The sequence below is a fragment of the Struthio camelus genome, chromosome 3, assembly GCF_040807025.1.
Source record: "Struthio camelus isolate bStrCam1 chromosome 3, bStrCam1.hap1, whole genome shotgun sequence".
NCBI classification, from domain to species: Eukaryota; Metazoa; Chordata; class Aves; order Struthioniformes; family Struthionidae; genus Struthio; species Struthio camelus.
The window spans coordinates 135384238-135401383 of NC_090944.1; the positions used below are offsets into that span (position 1 = coordinate 135384238).

Below are 17146 nucleotides of genomic sequence, written 5' to 3' on the forward strand. Positions count from 1 at the left end.
CAACCCTGTGCGTTTTACACAGAGAGAGAGAGAGGCCCTGTCGATCAACCCTGTGCGTTTTAGACAGAGAGAGGGAGAGAGAGTGCGGGTCTGCCGATCAACCATGTGCGTGTTAGACGGTGAGAGGAAGAGAGAGAGAGAGAGAGAGAGAGAGAGAGAGAGAGAGAGAGGCTCTGACAATCAACCCTGTACATGATAGAGAGACAGGCTCTATCAAAAAAACCTGTGCATCTATTAGAGAGAGAGAGGGAGGCTGTCGATCAACCCTGTGCGTCTATTAGAGAGAGAGAGAGAGAGAGGCTCTGTCGATCAACTCTGCGTGTTAGACACACAGAGAGAGAGAGAGGCTCTGTCCATCAACCCTGTGCGTTTTAGACAGACAGAGAGAGAGGCTCTGTTGATCAACCCTGTACGTATGTTAGAGAGAGAGAGAGGCTCTGCCCATCAACCCTGTGCATATTACACAGAGAGAGGGAGAGCCTCTGCCGATCAACCCTGTAGGTATGTTAGAGAGAGAGAGAGAGAGAGGCTCTGTCGATCAACGCTGTGCATGTTAGACAGAAAGAGGGAGAGAGGCTCTATCGATCAACCCTCTGCGTGTGTGAGAGAGAGAGAGAGAGAGAGAGAGAGGCTCTATCCATCAACCCTGTGCGTGCATTAGGGAGGGAGGGAGGGAGGGAGAGAGAGAGGCTCTGTCAATCAACTCTGCGTGTTAGACACACACAGAGAGAGAGAGAGGCTCTGTCCATCAACCCAGTGCATGTTAGACAGACAGAGAGAGAGGCTCTGGCCATCAACCCTGTACGTATGTTAGAGAGAGGGGCTCTGACAATCAACCCTGTGCATGATAGAGAGAGAGGCTCTGTCAAATAACCCTGTGCGTGTATCAGAGAGGGAGAGAGAGGCTGTCGATCAACCCTGTGCATCTATTAGAGAGAGAGAGAGAGAGAGAGAGAGAGACAGAGAGAGACTCTGTCGATCAAACCTCTGCGTGTGTTGGATAGAGAAAGTGAGAGAGAGAGAGAGAGAGAGAGACTCTATCCATCAACCCTGTGCGTGCATTAGGCAGGGAGGGAGAGAGAGGCTCTGTCCATCAACCCTGTGCATGTTAGACAGACAGAGAGAGAGGCTCTGCCGATCAACCCTGTACATATGTTAGAGAGAGAGAGAGAGAGAGAGAGAGAGGCTCTGTCAAGTAACCCTGTGCGTACTAGAGAGAGAGAGAGAGAGGCTCTGCCGATCAACCCTGTACGTATGTTAGAGGGAGAGAGAGAGAGAGGCTCTGAAAATCAACCCTGTGCATGATAGAGAGACAGGCTCTGTCAAAAAAACCCCGTGCGTCTATTAGAGAGAGAGAGGGAGGCTGTCGATCAACCCTGTGCGTCTATTAGAGAGAGAGAGAGAGAGGCCCTGTCCATCAACCCTGTGTGTGTATTAGAGAGAGAGGCTCTATCCATCAACCCTGTGCGAGTATTAGACAGAGCGAGAGACAGAGAGGCTCTGTCGATCAACGCTGTGCATGTTAGACAGACAGAGAGGCTCTGCCGATCAACCCTGTGAGTGTGTGAGAGAGAGAGGGAGAGGCTCTGACAATCAACCCTGTACATGATGGAGAGACAGGCTCTGTCAAAAAACCCTGTGCGTCTATTAGAGAGAGAGAGGGAGGCTGTCGACCAACCCTGTGCGTCTATTAGAGAGAGAGAGAGAGAGAGAGAGAGAGAGAGAGAGAGAGAGAGAGAGACCCTATCCATCAACCCTGTGCGTGCATTAGGCAGGGAGGGAGGGAGGGAGAGAGAGAGAGAGAGGCTCTGTCCATCAACCCTGTACGTATGTTAGAGAGAGAGAGAGAGAGAGAGAGAGAGGCTCTGTCAAGTAACCCTGTGCGTACTAGAGAGAGAGAGAGAGGCTCTGCCGATCAACCCTGTAAGTATGTTAGAGAGAGAGAGAGAGAGAGGTTCTGACAATCAACCCTGTACATGATAGAGACAGGCTCTGTCAAAAAACCCTGTACGTCTATTAGAGAGAGAAAGGGAGGCTGTCGATCAACCTTGTGCGTCTATTAGAGAGAGAGAGAGAGCGAGCCTCTGTCGATCAACTCTGCGTGTTAGACACACACAGAGAGAGAGGCTCTGTCCATCACCCCTGCGTGCTAGACAGAGAGAGAGAGGCTCTGTCCATCAACCCTGGGCGTTTTAGACAGAGAGAGGGAGAGAGACGCTCTGTCCATCAACCCTGTGCGTTTTAGACAGAGAGGGAGAGAGAGAGCGGGTCTGCCGATCAACCGTGTGCGTGTTAGACAGAGACAGGGGGAGAGAGAGAGAGAGAGGCTCTGTCCATCAACCCTGTGTGTGTATTAGAGAGAGATAGAGAGAGAGAGAGGCTCTGCCGATCAACCCTGTGCATATTACACAGAGAGAGGGAGAGGCTCTGCCGATCAACTCTGCGTGTTAGACAGAGAGAGAGAGGTTCTGTCCATCAACCCTGTGCATTTTAGACAGAGAGGGAGAGAGAGAGAGAAAGAGAGAGGCTCTGTCGATCAACCCTGTGCGTTTTAGACAGACAGAGAGAGAGGCTCTGTCCATCAACCCTGCACGCATGTTAGAGAGAGAGAGAGGCTCTGCCAATCAACCCTGTGCACGTTACACTGAGAGAGAGAGAGAGAGAGAGAGAGAGAGAGAGAGAGAGAGAGAGAGGCTCTGCTGATGAACCCTGTGCGTGTTACCCACAGAGAGATAGAGAGACAGAAGCTCTGACAATCAACCCTGTGTGTGTGTGAGAGAGAGAGAGAGAGAGAGAGGCAGGCTCTGCCGATCAACCCTGTGTGTGTGTGGGAGAGGGAGGGAGAGAGAGAGAGAGACTCTATGCATCAACCCTGTCCGTGTTAGAGAGAGAGAGAGAGAGAGGCCCTGTCGATCAACCCTGTGCGTCTATTAGAGAGAGAAAGAGAGAGCCTCTGCTGATGAACCCTGTAAATATTAGAGAGAGAGAGAGGCTCTGCCGATCAACCCTGTGCGTGTTACACAGAGAGAGAGAGGCAGGCTCTGCCGATCAACCCTGTGCGTTTTACACAGAGAGAGAGAGAGGCCCTGTCGATCAACCCTGTGCGTTTTAGACAGAGAGAGGGAGAGAGAGTGCGGGTCTGCCGATCAACCATGTGCGTGTTAGACAGTGAGAGGAAGAGAGAGAGAGAGAGAGAGAGAGAGAGGCTCTGACAATCAACCCTGTACATGATAGAGAGACAGGCTCTATCAAAAAAACCTGTGCATCTATTAGAGAGAGAGAGGGAGGCTGTCGATCAACCCTGTGCGTCTATTAGAGAGAGAGAGAGAGAGAGGCTCTGTCGATCAACTCTGCGTGTTAGACACACACAGAGAGAGAGAGAGGCTCTGTCCATCAACCCTGTGCGTTTTAGACAGACAGAGAGAGAGGCTCTGTTGATCAACCCTGTACGTATGTTAGAGAGAGAGAGAGGCTCTGCCCATCAACCCTGTGCATATTACACAGAGAGAGGGAGAGCCTCTGCCGATCAACCCTGTAGGTATGTTAGAGAGAGAGAGAGAGAGAGGCTCTGTCGATCAACGCTGTGCATGTTAGACAGAAAGAGGGAGAGAGGCTCTATCGATCAACCCTCTGCGTGTGTGAGAGAGAGAGAGAGAGAGAGAGAGAGGCTCTATCCATCAACCCTGTGCGTGCATTAGGGAGGGAGGGAGGGAGGGAGAGAGAGAGGCTCTGTCAATCAACTCTGCGTGTTAGACACACACAGAGAGAGAGAGAGGCTCTGTCCATCAACCCAGTGCATGTTAGACAGACAGAGAGAGAGGCTCTGGCCATCAACCCTGTACGTATGTTAGAGAGAGGGGCTCTGACAATCAACCCTGTGCATGATAGAGAGAGAGGCTCTGTCAAATAACCCTGTGCGTGTATCAGAGAGGGAGAGAGAGGCTGTCGATCAACCCTGTGCATCTATTAGAGAGAGAGAGAGAGAGAGAGAGAGAGAGAGAGACTCTGTCGATCAAACCTCTGCGTGTGTTGGATAGAGAAAGTGAGAGAGAGAGAGAGAGACCCAATCCATCAACCCTGTGCGTGCATTAGACAGGGAGGGAGGGAGGGAGGGAGGGAGAGAGAGGCTCTGTCCATCAACCCTGTGCGTGCATTAGGGAGGGAGGGAGGGAGGGAGAGAGAGAGGCTCTGTCAATCAACTCTGCGTGTTAGACACACACAGAGAGAGAGAGAGGCTCTGTCCATCAACCCAGTGCATGTTAGACAGACAGAGAGAGAGGCTCTGGCCATCAACCCTGTACGTATGTTAGAGAGAGGGGCTCTGACAATCAACCCTGTGCATGATAGAGAGAGAGGCTCTGTCAAATAACCCTGTGCGTGTATCAGAGAGGGAGAGAGAGGCTGTCGATCAACCCTGTGCATCTATTAGAGAGAGAGAGAGAGAGAGACAGAGACAGAGAGAGACTCTGTCGATCAAACCTCTGCGTGTGTTGGATAGAGAAAGTGAGAGAGAGAGAGAGAGAGAGAGACTCTATCCATCAACCCTGTGCGTGCATTAGGCAGGGAGGGAGAGAGAGGCTCTGTCCATCAACCCTGTGCATGTTAGACAGACAGAGAGAGAGGCTCTGCCGATCAACCCTGTACATAGAGAGAGAGAGAGAGAGAGAGGCTCTGTCAAGTAACCCTGTGCGTACTAGAGAGAGAGAGAGAGAGGCTCTGCCGATCAACCCTGTACGTATGTTAGAGGGAGAGAGAGAGAGAGGCTCTGAAAATCAACCCTGTGCATGATAGAGAGACAGGCTCTGTCAAAAAACCCCGTGCGTCTATTAGAGAGAGAGAGGGAGGCTGTCGATCAACCCTGTGCGTCTATTAGAGAGAGAGAGAGAGAGGCCCTGTCCATCAACCCTGTGTGTGTATTAGAGAGAGAGGCTCTATCCATCAACCCTGTGCGAGTATTAGACAGAGCGAGAGACAGAGAGGCTCTGTCGATCAACGCTGTGCATGTTAGACAGACAGAGAGGCTCTGCCGATCAACCCTGTGAGTGTGTGAGAGAGAGAGGGAGAGGCTCTGACAATCAACCCTGTACATGATGGAGAGACAGGCTCTGTCAAAAAACCCTGTGCGTCTATTAGAGAGAGAGAGGGAGGCTGTCGACCAACCCTGTGCGTCTATTAGAGAGAGAGAGAGAGAGAGAGAGAGAGAGAGAGAGAGAGAGAGAGAGAGAGAGAGAGAGAGAGAGAGAGAGAGAGAGACAGACTCTATCCATCAACCCTGTGCGTGCATTAGGCAGGGAGGGAGGGAGGGAGAGAGAGAGAGAGAGGCTCTGTCCATCAACCCTGTACGTATGTTAGAGAGAGAGAGAGAGAGAGAGAGGCTCTGTCAAGTAACCCTGTGCGTACTAGAGAGAGAGAGAGAGGCTCTGCCGATCAACCCTGTAAGTATGTTAGAGAGAGAGAGAGAGAGAGGTTCTGACAATCAACCCTGTACATGATAGAGACAGACTCTGTCAAAAAACCCTGTACGTCTATTAGAGAGAGAAAGGGAGGCTGTCGATCAACCTTGTGCGTCTATTAGAGAGAGAGAGAGAGCGAGCCTCTGTCGATCAACTCTGCGTGTTAGACACACACAGAGAGAGAGGCTCTGTCCATCACCCCTGCGTGCTAGACAGAGAGAGAGAGGCTCTGTCCATCAACCCTGGGCGTTTTAGACAGAGAGAGGGAGAGAGACGCTCTGTCCATCAACCCTGTGCGTTTTAGACAGAGAGGGAGAGAGAGAGCGGGTCTGCCGATCAACCGTGTGCGTGTTAGACAGAGACAGGGGGAGAGAGAGAGAGAGAGGCTCTGTCCATCAACCCTGTGTGTGTATTAGAGAGAGATAGAGAGAGAGAGAGGCTCTGCCGATCAACCCTGTGCATATTACACAGAGAGAGGGAGAGGCTCTGCCGATCAACTCTGCGTGTTAGACAGAGAGAGAGAGGCTCTGCCGATCAACCCTGTACGTATGTTAGAGGGAGAGAGAGAGAGAGGCTCTGAAAATCAACCCTGTGCATGATAGAGAGACAGGCTCTGTCAAAAAACCCCGTGCGTCTATTAGAGAGAGAGAGGGAGGCTGTCGATCAACCCTGTGCGTCTATTAGAGAGAGAGAGAGAGAGGCCCTGTCCATCAACCCTGTGTGTGTATTAGAGAGAGAGGCTCTATCCATCAACCCTGTGCGAGTATTAGACAGAGCGAGAGACAGAGAGGCTCTGTCGATCAACGCTGTGCATGTTAGACAGACAGAGAGGCTCTGCCGATCAACCCTGTGAGTGTGTGAGAGAGAGAGGGAGAGGCTCTGACAATCAACCCTGTACATGATGGAGAGACAGGCTCTGTCAAAAAACCCTGTGCGTCTATTAGAGAGAGAGAGGGAGGCTGTCGACCAACCCTGTGCGTCTATTAGAGAGAGAGAGAGAAAGAGAGAGAGAGAGAGAGAGAGAGAGAGAGAGAGAGAGAGAGACCCTATCCATCAACCCTGTGCGTGCATTAGGCAGGGAGGGAGGGAGGGAGAGAGAGAGAGAGAGGCTCTGTCCATCAACCCTGTACGTATGTTAGAGAGAGAGAGAGAGAGAGAGAGGCTCTGTCAAGTAACCCTGTGCGTACTAGAGAGAGAGAGAGAGGCTCTGCCGATCAACCCTGTAAGTATGTTAGAGAGAGAGAGAGAGAGAGGTTCTGACAATCAACCCTGTACATGATAGAGACAGGCTCTGTCAAAAACCCTGTACGTCTATTAGAGAGAGAAAGGGAGGCTGTCGATCAACCTTGTGCGTCTATTAGAGAGAGAGAGAGAGCGAGCCTCTGTCGATCAACTCTGCGTGTTAGACACACACAGAGAGAGAGGCTCTGTCCATCACCCCTGCGTGCTAGACAGAGAGAGAGAGGCTCTGTCCATCAACCCTGGGCGTTTTAGACAGAGAGAGGGAGAGAGACGCTCTGTCCATCAACCCTGTGCGTTTTAGACAGAGAGGGAGAGAGAGAGCGGGTCTGCCGATCAACCGTGTGCGTGTTAGACAGAGACAGGGGGAGAGAGAGAGAGAGAGGCTCTGTCCATCAACCCTGTGTGTGTATTAGAGAGACAGAGAGAGAGAGAGGCTCTGCCGATCAACCCTGTGCATATTACACAGAGAGAGGGAGAGGCTCTGCCGATCAACTCTGCGTGTTAGACAGAGAGAGAGAGGTTCTGTCCATCAACCCTGTGCGTTTTAGACAGAGAGGGAGAGAGAGAGAGAGAAAGAGAGAGGCTCTGTCGATCAACCCTGTGCGTTTTAGACAGACAGAGAGAGAGGCTCTGTCCATCAACCCTGCACGCATGTTAGAGAGAGAGAGAGGCTCTGCCAATCAACCCTGTGCACGTTACACTGAGAGAGAGAGAGAGAGAGAGAGAGAGAGAGAGAGAGGCTCTGCTGATGAACCCTGTGCGTGTTACCCACAGAGAGATAGAGAGACAGAAGCTCTGACAATCAACCCTGTGTGTGTGTGAGAGAGAGAGAGAGAGAGAGAGAGGCAGGCTCTGCCGATCAACCCTGTGTGTGTGTGGGAGAGGGAGGGAGAGAGAGAGAGAGACTCTATCCATCAACCCTGTGCGTGTTAGAGAGAGAGAGAGAGAGAGAGGCCCTGTCGATCAACCCTGTGCGTCTATTAGAGAGAGAAAGAGAGAGCCTCTGCTGATGAACCCTGTAAATATTAGAGAGAGAGAGAGGCTCTGCCGATCAACCCTGTGTGTGTTACACAGAGAGAGAGAGGCAGGCTCTGCCGATCAACCCTGTGCGTTTTACACAGAGAGAGAGAGAGGCCCTGTCGATCAACCCTGTGCGTTTTAGACAGAGAGAGGGAGAGAGAGTGCGGGTCTGCCGATCAACCATGTGCGTGTTAGACGGTGAGAGGAAGAGAGAGAGAGAGAGAGAGAGAGAGAGAGAGAGAGAGAGAGAGAGAGAGAGAGAGAGAGAGAGAGAGAGAGAGAGAGAGAGAGAGGCTCTGACAATCAACCCTGTACATGATAGAGAGACAGGCTCTATCAAAAAAACCTGTGCATCTATTAGAGAGAGAGAGGGAGGCTGTCGATCAACCCTGTGCGTCTATTAGAGAGAGAGAGAGAGAGAGAGGCTCTGTCGATCAACTCTGCGTGTTAGACACACAGAGAGAGAGAGAGGCTCTGTCCATCAACCCTGTGCGTTTTAGACAGACAGAGAGAGAGGCTCTGTTGATCAACCCTGTACGTATGTTAGAGAGAGAGAGAGGCTCTGCCCATCAACCCTGTGCATATTACACAGAGAGAGGGAGAGCCTCTGCCGATCAACCCTGTAGGTATGTTAGAGAGAGAGAGAGAGAGAGGCTCTGTCGATCAACGCTGTGCATGTTAGACAGAAAGAGGGAGAGAGGCTCTATCGATCAACCCTCTGCGTGTGTGAGAGAGAGAGAGAGAGAGAGAGAGAGGCTCTATCCATCAACCCTGTGCGTGCATTAGGGAGGGAGGGAGGGAGGGAGAGAGAGAGGCTCTGTCAATCAACTCTGCGTGTTAGACACACACAGAGAGAGAGAGAGGCTCTGTCCATCAACCCAGTGCATGTTAGACAGACAGAGAGAGAGGCTCTGGCCATCAACCCTGTACGTATGTTAGAGAGAGGGGCTCTGACAATCAACCCTGTGCATGATAGAGAGAGAGGCTCTGTCAAATAACCCTGTGCGTGTATCAGAGAGGGAGAGAGAGGCTGTCGATCAACCCTGTGCATCTATTAGAGAGAGAGAGAGAGAGAGAGAGAGACAGAGAGAGACTCTGTCGATCAAACCTCTGCGTGTGTTGGATAGAGAAAGTGAGAGAGAGAGAGAGAGACTCTATCCATCAACCCTGTGCGTGCATTAGGCAGGGAGGGAGAGAGAGGCTCTGTCCATCAACCCTGTGCATGTTAGACAGACAGAGAGAGAGGCTCTGCCAATCAACCCTGTACATATGTTAGAGAGAGAGAGAGAGAGAGAGGCTCTGTCAAGTAACCCTGTGCGTACTAGAGAGAGAGAGAGAGAGGCTCTGCCGATCAACCCTGTACGTATGTTAGAGGGAGAGAGAGAGAGAGGCTCTGAAAATCAACCCTGTGCATGATAGAGAGACAGGCTCTGTCAAAAAACCCCGTGCGTCTATTAGAGAGAGAGAGGGAGGCTGTCGATCAACCCTGTGCGTCTATTAGAGAGAGAGAGAGAGAGGCCCTGTCCATCAACCCTGTGTGTGTATTAGAGAGAGAGGCTCTATCCATCAACCCTGTGCGAGTATTAGACAGAGCGAGAGACAGAGAGGCTCTGTCGATCAACGCTGTGCATGTTAGACAGACAGAGAGGCTCTGCCGATCAACCCTGTGAGTGTGTGAGAGAGAGAGGGAGAGGCTCTGACAATCAACCCTGTACATGATGGAGAGACAGGCTCTGTCAAAAAACCCTGTGCGTCTATTAGAGAGAGAGAGGGAGGCTGTCGACCAACCCTGTGCGTCTATTAGAGAGAGAGAGAGAGACAGAGAGAGAGAGAGAGAGAGAGAGAGAGAGAGAGAGACCCTATCCATCAACCCTGTGCGTGCATTAGGCAGGGAGGGAGGGAGGGAGAGAGAGAGAGAGAGGCTCTGTCCATCAACCCTGTACGTATGTTAGAGAGAGAGAGAGAGAGAGAGAGAGGCTCTGTCAAGTAACCCTGTGCGTACTAGAGAGAGAGAGAGAGGCTCTGCCGATCAACCCTGTAAGTATGTTAGAGAGAGAGAGAGAGAGAGGTTCTGACAATCAACCCTGTACATGATAGAGACAGGCTCTGTCAAAAAACCCTGTACGTCTATTAGAGAGAGAAAGGGAGGCTGTCGATCAACCTTGTGCGTCTATTAGAGAGAGAGAGAGAGCGAGCCTCTGTCGATCAACTCTGCGTGTTAGACACACACAGAGAGAGAGGCTCTGTCCATCACCCCTGCGTGCTAGACAGAGAGAGAGAGGCTCTGTCCATCAACCCTGGGCGTTTTAGACAGAGAGAGGGAGAGAGACGCTCTGTCCATCAACCCTGTGCGTTTTAGACAGAGAGGGAGAGAGAGAGCGGGTCTGCCGATCAACCGTGTGCGTGTTAGACAGAGACAGGGGGAGAGAGAGAGAGAGAGGCTCTGTCCATCAACCCTGTGTGTGTATTAGAGAGAGATAGAGAGAGAGAGAGGCTCTGCCGATCAACCCTGTGCATATTACACAGAGAGAGGGAGAGGCTCTGCCGATCAACTCTGCGTGTTAGACAGAGAGAGAGAGGTTCTGTCCATCAACCCTGTGCATTTTAGACAGAGAGGGAGAGAGAGAGAGAAAGAGAGAGGCTCTGTCGATCAACCCTGTGCGTTTTAGACAGACAGAGAGAGAGGCTCTGTCCATCAACCCTGCACGCATGTTAGAGAGAGAGAGAGGCTCTGCCAATCAACCCTGTGCACGTTACACTGAGAGAGAGAGAGAGAGAGAGAGAGAGAGGCTCTGCTGATGAACCCTGTGCGTGTTACCCACAGAGAGATAGAGAGACAGAAGCTCTGACAATCAACCCTGTGTGTGTGTGAGAGAGAGAGAGAGAGAGAGAGGCAGGCTCTGCCGATCAACCCTGTGTGTGTGTGGGAGAGGGAGGGAGAGAGAGAGAGAGACTCTATGCATCAACCCTGTCCGTGTTAGAGAGAGAGAGAGAGAGAGGCCCTGTCGATCAACCCTGTGCGTCTATTAGAGAGAGAAAGAGAGAGCCTCTGCTGATGAACCCTGTAAATATTAGAGAGAGAGAGAGGCTCTGCCGATCAACCCTGTGCGTGTTACACAGAGAGAGAGAGGCAGGCTCTGCCGATCAACCCTGTGCGTTTTACACAGAGAGAGAGAGAGGCCCTGTCGATCAACCCTGTGCGTTTTAGACAGAGAGAGGGAGAGAGAGTGCGGGTCTGCCGATCAACCATGTGCGTGTTAGACAGTGAGAGGAAGAGAGAGAGAGAGAGAGAGAGAGAGAGAGGCTCTGACAATCAACCCTGTACATGATAGAGAGACAGGCTCTATCAAAAAAACCTGTGCATCTATTAGAGAGAGAGAGGGAGGCTGTCGATCAACCCTGTGCGTCTATTAGAGAGAGAGAGAGAGAGAGGCTCTGTCGATCAACTCTGCGTGTTAGACACACACAGAGAGAGAGAGAGGCTCTGTCCATCAACCCTGTGCGTTTTAGACAGACAGAGAGAGAGGCTCTGTTGATCAACCCTGTACGTATGTTAGAGAGAGAGAGAGGCTCTGCCCATCAACCCTGTGCATATTACACAGAGAGAGGGAGAGCCTCTGCCGATCAACCCTGTAGGTATGTTAGAGAGAGAGAGAGAGAGAGAGGCTCTGTCGATCAACGCTGTGCATGTTAGACAGAAAGAGGGAGAGAGGCTCTATCGATCAACCCTCTGCGTGTGTGAGAGAGAGAGAGAGAGAGAGAGAGAGGCTCTATCCATCAACCCTGTGCGTGCATTAGGGAGGGAGGGAGGGAGGGAGAGAGAGAGGCTCTGTCAATCAACTCTGCGTGTTAGACACACACAGAGAGAGAGAGAGGCTCTGTCCATCAACCCAGTGCATGTTAGACAGACAGAGAGAGAGGCTCTGGCCATCAACCCTGTACGTATGTTAGAGAGAGGGGCTCTGACAATCAACCCTGTGCATGATAGAGAGAGAGGCTCTGTCAAATAACCCTGTGCGTGTATCAGAGAGGGAGAGAGAGGCTGTCGATCAACCCTGTGCATCTATTAGAGAGAGAGAGAGAGAGAGACAGAGAGAGACTCTGTCGATCAAACCTCTGCGTGTGTTGGATAGAGAAAGTGAGAGAGAGAGAGAGAGACCCTATCCATCAACCCTGTGCGTGCATTAGGCAGGGAGGGAGGGAGGGAGGGAGGGAGAGAGAGGCTCTGTCCATCAACCCTGTGCATGTTAGACAGACAGAGAGAGAGGCTCTGCCGATCAACCCTGTACATATGTTAGAGAGAGAGAGAGAGAGAGAGAGAGAGGCTCTGTCAAGTAACCCTGTGCGTACTAGAGAGAGAGAGAGAGAGGCTCTGCCGATCAACCCTGTAAGTATGTTAGAGAGAGAGAGAGAGAGAGGTTCTGACAATCAACCCTGTACATGATAGAGACAGGCTCTGTCAAAAAACCCTGTACGTCTATTAGAGAGAGAAAGGGAGGCTGTCGATCAACCTTGTGCGTCTATTAGAGAGAGAGAGAGAGCGAGCCTCTGTCGATCAACTCTGCGTGTTAGACACACACAGAGAGAGAGGCTCTGTCCATCACCCCTGCGTGCTAGACAGAGAGAGAGAGGCTCTGTCCATCAACCCTGGGCGTTTTAGACAGAGAGAGGGAGAGAGACGCTCTGTCCATCAACCCTGTGCGTTTTAGACAGAGAGGGAGAGAGAGAGCGGGTCTGCCGATCAACCGTGTGCGTGTTAGACAGAGACAGGGGGAGAGAGAGAGAGAGAGGCTCTGTCCATCAACCCTGTGTGTGTATTAGAGAGAGATAGAGAGAGGCTCTGCCGATCAACCCTGTGCATATTACACAGAGAGAGGGAGAGGCTCTGCCGATCAACTCTGCGTGTTAGACAGAGAGAGAGAGGTTCTGTCCATCAACCCTGTGCGTTTTAGACAGAGAGGGAGAGAGAGAGAGAGGCTCTGAAAATCAACCCTGTGCATGATAGAGAGACAGGCTCTGTCAAAAAACCCCGTGCGTCTATTAGAGAGAGAGAGGGAGGCTGTCGATCAACCCTGTGCGTCTATTAGAGAGAGAGAGAGAGAGGCCCTGTCCATCAACCCTGTGTGTGTATTAGAGAGAGAGGCTCTATCCATCAACCCTGTGCGAGTATTAGACAGAGCGAGAGACAGAGAGGCTCTGTCGATCAACGCTGTGCATGTTAGACAGACAGAGAGGCTCTGCCGATCAACCCTGTGAGTGTGTGAGAGAGAGAGGGAGAGGCTCTGACAATCAACCCTGTACATGATGGAGAGACAGGCTCTGTCAAAAAACCCTGTGCGTCTATTAGAGAGAGAGAGGGAGGCTGTCGACCAACCCTGTGCGTCTATTAGAGAGAGAGAGAGAGAGAGAGAGTGAGAGAGAGAGAGAGAGAGAGAGAGAGAGAGAGAGACCCTATCCATCAACCCTGTGCGTGCATTAGGCAGGGAGGGAGGGAGGGAGAGAGAGAGAGAGAGGCTCTGTCCATCAACCCTGTACGTATGTTAGAGAGAGAGAGAGAGAGAGAGAGAGAGAGAGAGAGAGAGGCTCTGCCAATCAACCCTGTGCACGTTACACTGAGAGAGAGAGAGAGAGAGAGAGAGAGAGAGAGAGAGAGAGAGAGGCTCTGCTGATGAACCCTGTGCGTGTTACCCACAGAGAGATAGAGAGACAGAAGCTCTGACAATCAACCCTGTGTGTGTGTGTGAGAGAGAGAGAGAGAGAGAGAGGCAGGCTCTGCCGATCAACCCTGTGTGTGTGTGGGAGAGGGAGGGAGAGAGAGAGAGACTCTATCCATCAACCCTGTGCGTGTTAGAGAGAGAGAGAGAGAGAGAGGCCCTGTCGATCAACCCTGTGCGTCTATTAGAGAGAGAAAGAGAGAGCCTCTGCTGATGAACCCTGTAAATATTAGAGAGAGAGAGAGGCTCTGCCGATCAACCCTGTGCGTGTTACACAGAGAGAGAGAGGCAGGCTCTGCCGATCAACCCTGTGCGTTTTACACAGAGAGAGAGAGAGGCCCTGTCGATCAACCCTGTGCGTTTTAGACAGAGAGAGGGAGAGAGAGTGCGGGTCTGCCGATCAACCATGTGCGTGTTAGACAGTGAGAGGAAGAGAGAGAGAGAGAGAGAGAGAGAGAGGCTCTGACAATCAACCCTGTACATGATAGAGAGACAGGCTCTATCAAAAAAACCTGTGCATCTATTAGAGAGAGAGAGGGAGGCTGTCGATCAACCCTGTGCGTCTATTAGAGAGAGAGAGAGAGAGAGGCTCTGTCGATCAACTCTGCGTGTTAGACACACACAGAGAGAGAGAGAGGCTCTGTCCATCAACCCTGTGCGTTTTAGACAGACAGAGAGAGAGGCTCTGTTGATCAACCCTGTACGTATGTTAGAGAGAGAGAGAGGCTCTGCCCATCAACCCTGTGCATATTACACAGAGAGAGGGAGAGCCTCTGCCGATCAACCCTGTAGGTATGTTAGAGAGAGAGAGAGAGAGAGAGGCTCTGTCGATCAACGCTGTGCATGTTAGACAGAAAGAGGGAGAGAGGCTCTATCGATCAACCCTCTGCGTGTGTGAGAGAGAGAGAGAGAGAGAGAGAGAGGCTCTATCCATCAACCCTGTGCGTGCATTAGGGAGGGAGGGAGGGAGGGAGAGAGAGAGGCTCTGTCAATCAACTCTGCGTGTTAGACACACACAGAGAGAGAGAGAGGCTCTGTCCATCAACCCAGTGCATGTTAGACAGACAGAGAGAGAGGCTCTGGCCATCAACCCTGTACGTATGTTAGAGAGAGGGGCTCTGACAATCAACCCTGTGCATGATAGAGAGAGAGGCTCTGTCAAATAACCCTGTGCGTGTATCAGAGAGGGAGAGAGAGGCTGTCGATCAACCCTGTGCATCTATTAGAGAGAGAGAGAGAGAGAGAGAGAGAGAGACAGAGAGAGACTCTGTCGATCAAACCTCTGCGTGTGTTGGATAGAGAAAGTGAGAGAGAGAGAGAGAGACCCTATCCATCAACCCTGTGCGTGCATTAGGCAGGGAGGGAGGGAGGGAGGGAGGGAGAGAGAGGCTCTGTCCATCAACCCTGTGCATGTTAGACAGACAGAGAGAGAGGCTCTGCCGATCAACCCTGTACATATGTTAGAGAGAGAGAGAGAGAGAGAGGCTCTGTCAAGTAACCCTGTGCGTACTAGAGAGAGAGAGAGAGGCTCTGCCGATCAACCCTGTAAGTATGTTAGAGAGAGAGAGAGAGAGAGGTTCTGACAATCAACCCTGTACATGATAGAGACAGGCTCTGTCAAAAAACCCTGTACGTCTATTAGAGAGAGAAAGGGAGGCTGTCGATCAACCTTGTGCGTCTATTAGAGAGAGAGAGAGAGCGAGCCTCTGTCGATCAACTCTGCGTGTTAGACACACACAGAGAGAGAGGCTCTGTCCATCACCCCTGCGTGCTAGACAGAGAGAGAGAGGCTCTGTCCATCAACCCTGGGCGTTTTAGACAGAGAGAGGGAGAGAGACGCTCTGTCCATCAACCCTGTGCGTTTTAGACAGAGAGGGAGAGAGAGAGCGGGTCTGCCGATCAACCGTGTGCGTGTTAGACAGAGACAGGGGGAGAGAGAGAGAGAGAGGCTCTGTCCATCAACCCTGTGTGTGTATTAGAGAGAGATAGAGAGAGGCTCTGCCGATCAACCCTGTGCATATTACACAGAGAGAGGGAGAGGCTCTGCCGATCAACTCTGTGTGTTAGACAGAGAGAGAGAGGTTCTGTCCATCAACCCTGTGCGTTTTAGACAGAGAGGGAGAGAGAGAGAGAGGCTCTGAAAATCAACCCTGTGCATGATAGAGAGACAGGCTCTGTCAAAAAACCCCGTGCGTCTATTAGAGAGAGAGAGGGAGGCTGTCGATCAACCCTGTGCGTCTATTAGAGAGAGAGAGAGAGAGGCCCTGTCCATCAACCCTGTGTGTGTATTAGAGAGAGAGGCTCTATCCATCAACCCTGTGCGAGTATTAGACAGAGCGAGAGACAGAGAGGCTCTGTCGATCAACGCTGTGCATGTTAGACAGACAGAGAGGCTCTGCCGATCAACCCTGTGAGTGTGTGAGAGAGAGAGGGAGAGGCTCTGACAATCAACCCTGTACATGATGGAGAGACAGGCTCTGTCAAAAAACCCTGTGCGTCTATTAGAGAGAGAGAGGGAGGCTGTCGACCAACCCTGTGCGTCTATTAGAGAGAGAGAGAGAGAGAGAGAGTGAGAGAGAGAGAGAGAGAGTGAGAGAGAGAGAGAGAGAGACTCTATCCATCAACCCTGTGCGTGCATTAGGCAGGGAGGGAGGGAGGGAGAGAGAGAGAGAGAGGCTCTGTCCATCAACCCTGTACGTATGTTAGAGAGAGAGAGAGAGAGAGAGAGAGAGAGAGAGAGAGAGGCTCTGCCAATCAACCCTGTGCACGTTACACTGAGAGAGAGAGAGAGAGAGAGAGAGAGAGAGAGAGAGAGGCTCTGCTGATGAACCCTGTGCGTGTTACCCACAGAGAGATAGAGAGACAGAAGCTCTGACAATCAACCCTGTGTGTGTGTGTGAGAGAGAGAGAGAGAGAGAGAGGCAGGCTCTGCCGATCAACCCTGTGTGTGTGTGGGAGAGGGAGGGAGAGAGAGAGAGAGACTCTATGCATCAACCCTGTCCGTGTTAGAGAGAGAGAGAGAGAGAGGCCCTGTCGATCAACCCTGTGCGTCTATTAGAGAGAGAAAGAGAGAGCCTCTGCTGATGAACCCTGTAAATATTAGAGAGAGAGAGAGGCTCTGCCGATCAACCCTGTGCGTGTTACACAGAGAGAGAGAGGCAGGCTCTGCCGATCAACCCTGTGCGTTTTACACAGAGAGAGAGAGAGGCCCTGTCGATCAACCCTGTGCGTTTTAGACAGAGAGAGGGAGAGAGAGTGCGGGTCTGCCGATCAACCATGTGCGTGTTAGACAGTGAGAGGAAGAGAGAGAGAGAGAGAGAGAGAGAGAGGCTCTGACAATCAACCCTGTACATGATAGAGAGACAGGCTCTATCAAAAAAACCTGTGCATCTATTAGAGAGAGAGAGGGAGGCTGTCGATCAACCCTGTGCGTCTATTAGAGAGAGAGAGAGAGAGAGGCTCTGTCGATCAACTCTGCGTGTTAGACACACACAGAGAGAGAGAGAGGCTCTGTCCATCAACCCTGTGCGTTTTAGACAGACAGAGAGAGAGGCTCTGTTGATCAACCCTGTACGTATGTTAGAGAGAGAGAGAGGCTCTGTCCATCAACCCTGTGCGTTTTAGACAGACAGAGAGAGAGGCTCTGTTGATCAACCCTGTACGTATGTTAGAGAGAGAGAGAGGCTCTGCCCATCAACCCTGTGCATATTACACAGA

The 17146-nt window shown here is 51.6% G+C and overlaps 1 protein-coding gene across 13 annotated transcripts in view; it reads right to left on the bottom strand.

Annotated features, from left to right (window-relative positions):
- Positions 1-17146, bottom strand: part of MACROD2 (mono-ADP ribosylhydrolase 2) — a 1003459-nt gene that overhangs the window by 954510 nt on the left and 31803 nt on the right. The window lies entirely within an intron of this gene.